Source organism: Vidua macroura, chromosome 12 (genome assembly GCF_024509145.1).
Source record: "Vidua macroura isolate BioBank_ID:100142 chromosome 12, ASM2450914v1, whole genome shotgun sequence".
Lineage (NCBI taxonomy): Eukaryota > Metazoa > Chordata > Aves > Passeriformes > Viduidae > Vidua > Vidua macroura.
Genome location: NC_071582.1, coordinates 13,587,203 through 13,595,279, shown reverse-complemented (window position 1 = coordinate 13,595,279; position 8,077 = coordinate 13,587,203).

Here is an 8,077-nt window from a genome sequence, read left to right as displayed (position 1 = left end):
CTCTGACATCTCAGTCTTTCTGTACCATTCCTAAATCCACAAACCTCTAAATGGCTTTCCTATTTGGCTTCCAGTTCACATGACAAAGAAAACATCCCACTCTCCTCTCCCTGTCAGACCATTCATCAAGTGAAAGCAAACAGCCAAAAGGAATAGATATCAGCCCAGAAGCACATCTCCACTAAAAGTCTTATCACTTCTTCCTAGCTGGAAAAACAAAAGAACTATTCTGGATGCCAGGAACACTCTTTAGAGCTTTGATGCTCAGAGAAATGCAAACACACCCACATCACCACTTTTTTGACACGCCACAAGATACATTTTCAATTATATAATTTAAAAGCAGGAATATATTAGTTCAAGTGTCCTTCCTTGGCTGTAGTTATTTTCCTTTGCATCTCAGCCAGTGGCAGAGCACTGGGGGCAGGTTGTGCTGCCTGAGCTCATGAGGATAAGTGCCCCTCTGCTCAGGCCACTCTACCACAGTCCATCGCTCTTTGCTTATTCCAGCTATGTGCATAAACGTTAATCTCATGTTGCAGATAAACACTCACCCAAATGCCCCAAAAGGCAGGTTTTGACACAGTAACAGTCTGAATTCCCCAGAAGACATAAGCTAGATCTCCAAAATCTGCAGGATAGAAACACAGATATCTCTTCTTCTATACTACCATTCCTGCCTCATAGTTTTCTTTGAGATTTTAGATGTCCTGCTTTTCAGCTGAAGGAACCACAGTGGAGAGATTAAAATCTAACATCATCTATAGTTCCTAGAGATGACTCTGTTTCACAAATAAAGCAGTATCCTTTAATGTCATGGTTTTACAGCACTACCAAACCCATTAAAACACTAAGATTACTGATTTACATGGATTTAATTTGCTAGTGTATGTTAATGTGTCAATGAGGCAGACAAATTTTGTTCCCCTTTGTTAGAAGAAAGCTGAGAGTCTAAAAAAAAAAAAACAAAGGGACAATTCAAAGCTGACATTTATACAGCTCTAATAGTGCCAGTGCTGGAGGCACATACATCATGTGAAGTTACTACCAAACACTAAAAGCACAATGAGCAGCAAGAGACTTATGAATTCAGAGCCCATCTGACAGAAGGATGCAGGGAAAATGGAAAGCAGGCTTCAAGGACTTAGCCCTGAAGCTGGCAATATTCTCTGTTGTCCATGATCCCTGCAGCAGCCCCTAAAGAATTCAAGTGTTAACTCAGATCACAAAGAGGGTTTTGGTTTTGCTTTTCAACTCAGCCAGCAGTTCAGCAACCAGAACACCCAGCTGCCCATTTCACTATGCTCTATTGAATCCAGAAACCTGCTTGGGTTTGCTTTATTCTGAGTGAATACTACAGGGGTTATAGATTTGATTTCAATTGCTATTAACTGGATGTAAAACAGGACATTAGCCTTTTACTGCAAAACTTTCAGCTCTCTGTGTGTAATAGGAAGACTCACATTTGATCCACAGGATCATTTTGCATGTTCAAACACTCACCCAGGAAAGAGCTGGGCTGGTGAACTCTGCTTACTGACAATTCAAGGAAACAGTAGGCTTTATTCTTTCCCATATGTTCTATTCCCATAGAAGTAGAGTTTAAATTTTACCCATCATTCCAGCACTGCAGTTGAACTCAGGACTTTTCAAAATCTCCCTGCTTGGGAGATTCAGAACATCGCTGATCTCAATTTCAAGGTAAAAAAATAAGAAAGGGACAAGTTTTCCAGTCGTCTTTGTAAGAAAAAGAGAATATTATCCCTCACATCCTTAAGTACAGAAAGCAAAGAGGGGGAAAAAGCATTTGGAGACACTGACCAAGACAGCTTGTGTATCATTAAGTGGGCTAACTATCAGTAGTGCTGAAAGCATTCACAGACCCCAGTGATAGGTAATGATGCTGTAGAGCATCCAGGTTTGTGTGAAAACATTGAAGCTCCTCGTAGCTAGAGGATCTTTACTTGTAGAGCTGAAAGAACTAAGATCAAAAGACATGTCAGTTAGACTTCAAAGACAGACATTTAATTCTCAAATTGCAATCTCAGTCCACCTGTTTAGTCCCCAGAGGTAACACAGATATGCAGCTGGACATAAGAGCACTTTTGGGATTTCCAGGTAACAGTGCCAAAGGCATCGTTTTCACTTATTGAGAATAAAATTGATCTACTGAGCCCTGGTAAATCATTCTCTCCTCCTAAGATTGTTTGGACAGTCTAATTTCATACAGTAGGTTCTGCTCTTCAATTTCAGCATGATCATAACTCTTGCTGACATTTATCACACTTGGATCAAGGGGAATGCTCCCATTGTAGTTCAATTTTCTTTGTGAATTCACATCCCACATAAAAAAAATTCCATTTAAAAAGCTCCTCCTGTGCAGTTAACTGATCTTACAGCATCATGAGATGACTATCTTTATTCTTGGATGAGTTTCATGTCTCTTAAAATATACATTTCTGTAACAGTACAACTCCAAAGAGAATATATTGAAATCAGGAAATTTTCAGGAGTATTTTAGAGAGCAGTGCTAAGACAGAGGCTAAGGAAGAAAACCAAAGGAAGCAAAGGAGCTGAAGACAAACAGAAACAGGCCCATGCCAAGCCAAACACCCATGGAGGGGCAGAACAGGCATTAAAGCTTTTACAGCCAGTTCAGCTGATGCCCTGGCTTGCAGCCCTCCCCTTGCCTGCCTGACTCACTGTCCCTGGGACTTGTGGCTCTCTACTTTCAGGTGGCAAAAAAGTAATTAGACACCATCAGAAAACTGACTTTTCAAGAATACATAAGCTGCAGCTTCTTCTGCTATGAGGAGATCAGTATTTTCTGTGTCTAATGATGAAATCAGTATTTTCTTTGCCAGCAGTCTGACGTGCATCCCACAGATGTGTGCATTTCACCAGAGACCTTTCTGAAAGCACTGTAACCAAATTATTTTCCAGACTTACATGAGTCGTTACAAGCCAGACCTAGGAGTCAGTGAAAATGAAGAAGATAATTTTAGACTATTTAATAAATTAATTAAAAAAAAAAAAGAAAAAATAAAAACTAAATTTCTCATTTTAGATAAGGAGAGGAAGAATTCCAGGAACTGACAATGGCAGAAGTAACTGAATAGCCAGGACTTTCCAGAGTGATGATATTTGGGACAACCTTGCTAGTCAAAAGCCTGGAAGAGATGGGATGTATCTGGAGCAGACATTCATAAAAATCTATGTCTGGTTTCCTTGGGTTTTGCAACATCCATTCAATTTCCCAGGCTGAAATGCCCCTTAATTTTAAAGGCTTTGGCATTGGAATAGTAAGATTAGTTCACCTACATTTATTGACTAAAATCTTCACAAAGGAGATGCTCATAAAAAATGGGCAAGGAAATTCAGATGAGCTTAATTCACTGCATAAGGAATGTTAGTAATTCTATTACAACCTAGGAGGTTGTTTAGGTACACAATACTTAACTCATTAGCAAACAGTAATCATCATTCGTCCAAGAAAAGACCACAAATGCAGCTCCTCAAATTACTGTCTGCAAAGAGATGAGCTTATTCCTCTTGCTCTCCAGGTTATTGCATCAACACTGTGCTTGGGACAGCTGGGGCTACCAGGCTGTGGTTACATGATCACCTGAATTCAGCATCTAACACATTAGTTAAAGAAAATAGATCAAGAAACTATGAAGGAGAAACTCTGAAAATGTAACAGAACAAAAAAGGAAAGCTTTGGAAACTTCAAAATATTACACCCTTGCAGAAAATGACTTTAAATATTCTTCACACAAAGACAGTGTGCTATAAATACTGCAATAACTCAATGCAATAAAAATGGTCATTTCTTCTTACCCTACCCAATGACACACCTCTACAGCTAAAAAGAATGATATTCAGACTGATGTTTATTACAAACAGGGAACATGTTATTAATTTTATACAGTCTGAGAAGCACTGTGCTGCATGAGCTTACTAAATATCAAATGACCTTGAAAGTGCCTGAGTCACGGGCAGTTCAAGCTGCAGCCTAAACAACCATCCTAAATCTTATACATCATCACGTACTCATTATCTGGACTTTGTACTTTCCTACCACTGAGGGATTTTCACATAAATTATACAGGAAATGAAGCAAAATGCAATTACATTCTCCAACAGCTCCAAGGCAGATAGATAGCAAAGGCATGCAGCACAGTTCAAGAGTCAGCTTTCAACAAATGTCACCTATTAGGAAGAATCTAAATGAAACATACATCACTAAGCCTCCCACTTCTAAATTATATCATTATCTCATCACTAGGACAAGCAGTTATAAGGTTACAGCGATTTCAAATAATCAGCATTCAAACAGATTTCTCAAAGGAACTTTTCATCTTTGCTTTTACACATCACCATTTGGACTTTCACATATCCTAGAAAATTCTATTATACTATATTAAATTGAGTTATCCCAATGAAAACATCTCTAGTAAGGTTAACCCAGACACTTAATAATCCATTAGCACCCTCGGTTTTTCAACATAACAAGTTTTCTCATAATAGCTTTTCAGTCTCAAAAGGAAAAGATACAGCTATGGAACTTCTGAGTGCTCTGAATTGATGGGATTCAGCTGAACAGTGGGAACACTGCAATGATGAATAAAATCATATTTTTTCCCCTGCCTTCAGTGGATGGTAAGTCAGCCCCACAGCCTTTGCATTAACTGCTCATAGCCCAGGTCCTAGGAGACCACGTGGAACACTCACATCTTCAAGGGAGGATCCCTTCTTAACCCATTTTTAAAAGTGAGGATCTTGGACTTTTTTGTTGCTTGCATTTGGGGGGCTTTTATGGGTGCTACCCACAGGGCAAAAGCATTAAAAAACCAATACAAAATGCAGTTTACAAACCTTAGGTAAACACTAGCAAAATCTTGATACATATATTTCAAATATATGTGTATTTCAAATAGTCCTTTCTTCCCAGGATCTCACCATGCAAATACCTTTCTCTGCTGCTGAATTAATTATCACTGAGGTTAAGGACATCAAGTGTTTGAGGCCAAAAGTGACAAGAAAAGCCTCAAATCATAAAGCAGTGAAGAGACTTTCTTAGTTACTGTGGTAATGATCTCCTTCCTGCCAGCACACATTAAACACATGCTGGTTTTTGTAAGTTCATCTGTTGTGTTCACTGGTCTCATGATACGTTTTATTTCCTCTGTAGGTGGAATGTTTTGAGAAAGCTCTTTAATAGCCAGCATGGGCTTTGCTAAATTAACCCATCTAAGATTTGAGATGTGCTATGAAGATGCATGTGAGCAACCTCTAAGGCTCAGCTCAAGCAAAACAGTTTAAATCTTAAGAAGAAAATTATGACTCACAACCTATCATTAATATTTAGCTTTTCATTATTGTTACACAACAAACTAAGTCTGATTTCATTTTTTTCATTCCTCTTTCTTGTATTTACTGCTTATGGTATAATCATTAAATTCTCATCACAGTATTTAATTTTCACGCTTTTAAACAACAACATATATTCTTCTCAAGGTTTTAAGATGTGCACATCTTAAATTTAATCCTTAATTTAAAAATATTCCTAAGGTGACACCTAAATGCAGAAAACATATCAAAATAATTAAATACATTTTTAGGTTTAATTAAATGAGTGCAATCTCTTCACAACTTGTAAATCATCTTAGTTGTAACTAATACTGATTTGTTTAATGGGGTAACAGGTTTAAATGCTTAAAGAGCTAAACTAAACCAACTCCTAACGTAGGAAGCTATTTAATTCAGCCTGTGCAGACCTTTAGATTTGTATTGTATTTCAAAGCACATAAAGGTGAACAAGAAAACAGAACTACTGAAAATAGTGCTTTATGGTTTAATTAGTCCTTTCAGGATGTGTTCTTGTTTTTAAATAGATAACATATCTATCAATAGGAAAGAAAACATTATGAAAGTGGTGACATCTGGGGAAAAAAAATACAAAAAGAACATGAGTGAAAGTTCTTATAAAAAGTCTTTTTATGAGTAAAAATATTTTCCTTTGAGGCTCTGTTTTTATTATTACACAATGAATCTTCTGCCATCACAAACACAGATGTTCCCTTAAATTTGCACAAATGCCAAAAGCTCTTTGTCTTAATATCCACTCTGGAAGGCCTTCTATGTTAATGAGGATATATTAGCAATTTATTAAGTAAAGTTCCTGCATCTGCTGCTGGTCCTTAGCCTTTCCCTTCTGTGTGGTCCAAGTCAAGCATTGCCCAGGATGAGCCTGGAGGAAGGCAAAGCACATCATGAGCTGTGTAGGGGGAGCAGGGTGAGGAGAGCACCCTGCCCCTGTCTGTACCAGAAATGCATTGTGTGAAGAATTTGATGCATCCAGGGGTGATCAATAGGATGAGAACCCCTTCACCTCCATGTGACAGGAGGAGATGAGTGAAGGATACAAGAAGGCAAACTGGAATTGCTGCCCTGAATGAAACGCCTAATTTCACCATTAGATGCTGTTTCCAGACCTGGGCGGAGGCAAAAGCCATTCCCACCCTTATTGCACGTATGAACATAAATCACCATAAAGATCGGTGCTCCCAGGAGAACTTAGAGGACTTGCAACACCCCTCTCTGCTGGAGGATCCTGGCAGGCAGGCAGGCAGGCAGGCAGCTTTTGGATTTTTCCCTGCAGAGATCCGAACGCTCCACCCTGTGGCCAAGCTGCTCCTGCGTACACGGCTGCGCTCAGAGTCAACGGGTCCCTTTGGGAAAGGGGTTTTACCTCCAAGTTAGATTAACTCTTGGGAAAGAAGCAAAACATTGGAAAGAAGGTGTTTTCAGCTAAAAAAAAAAAAAAAAAAAAAAAAAAAAAGCCCTCAATAAATTCTCCAGATACAGTCACATGTATCTGGTTTAATTGCAGAGCATTGGATGGCCATTGATAAACCCGAGAGCACTAAAGTCACAGGAAAATTATGTAAAAGTCTAGAAACAGTTAAATCCCCACTCGAAGGCCATATCAGAGTTTAAAAATCAAAGATCATTCTTTTCATTTGTTAATAAGGGGTGAGAAACTAATTAGGAAAAAAAAACCACCTTTATATTATGCAAAATGCTTTTATTATCCTTCTTCCTCTCTGAGATATATAAACTGCACCACTTTTTCACTTAGGGTTGAGGGTTTTTTCCTTTACTTTTTAATATAAGAAGCATTAAGAATGGAATGTTTTTTTACTTTAACCTTTTTGCTTAATTCTTCAGTGAACTTTTTAAGCACTACTTCCATATAGCATAACTATTCCATGTAACATTAAGTGCTTAATATCCGCAAGTGACTAGAAAAATAAATATTGTTATTAACATTTATCAACAAAACAATCAACAAGAAGGGGTAGTTGGGCTCCCATTTAGAGAAATAACATCTGCTGAAAGGTGAAGTTCTTATAAGTAATTAGGTGTTTTTGATACTAGAGGCAGGCATCTGATTCTAATGAGTAATGTTTCCCAGAAATGTGAGGTCATTGTCTAATTTTCATAAAACTAATTTCTTTCTTCTTATAATGATGAATAATAAAATCAATATATTGGAAGTGTCAGAACATAAAACAAGCTTGGAGTGCAGGACATGTTATTTGTCACATTCATAGTGGTTTCTGAAGAAGGTAAATGAAACAGTTGAAACAGCACTGATATTTCAACTACTAGAGAATACTTCTGAAAATTGCTTTCCCAGACTATTAGTATAATCCACTGTTTACTTATTGTGAAAAGTCTCCTTGAAATAAAATTAAGGGGTGGTGCATTCAATACTGAGTGCTCTGCTCCTCCTGCACACCCAAACCGTACAAATTCTGAAAAACATAAGTTTTTAAGTACCAAGTCCAGACATTTAAGTGTTCTGTTTAAGGACAAGGAACTAATCTGATTTTCTTGTAATCTGATTTGAAATTTGTAACATGACCTAAAATGAAGAAACCAAATCAATGAGATTAGGAACCTGTACTCTGAGGAAAAAAAAAGCCAACAGAATAAATCCAGAGACATGCACAGAAACAAAAGAACAGGAATCTGAGATGAATGTAGCTAAACAAGATTCTAGCATTTG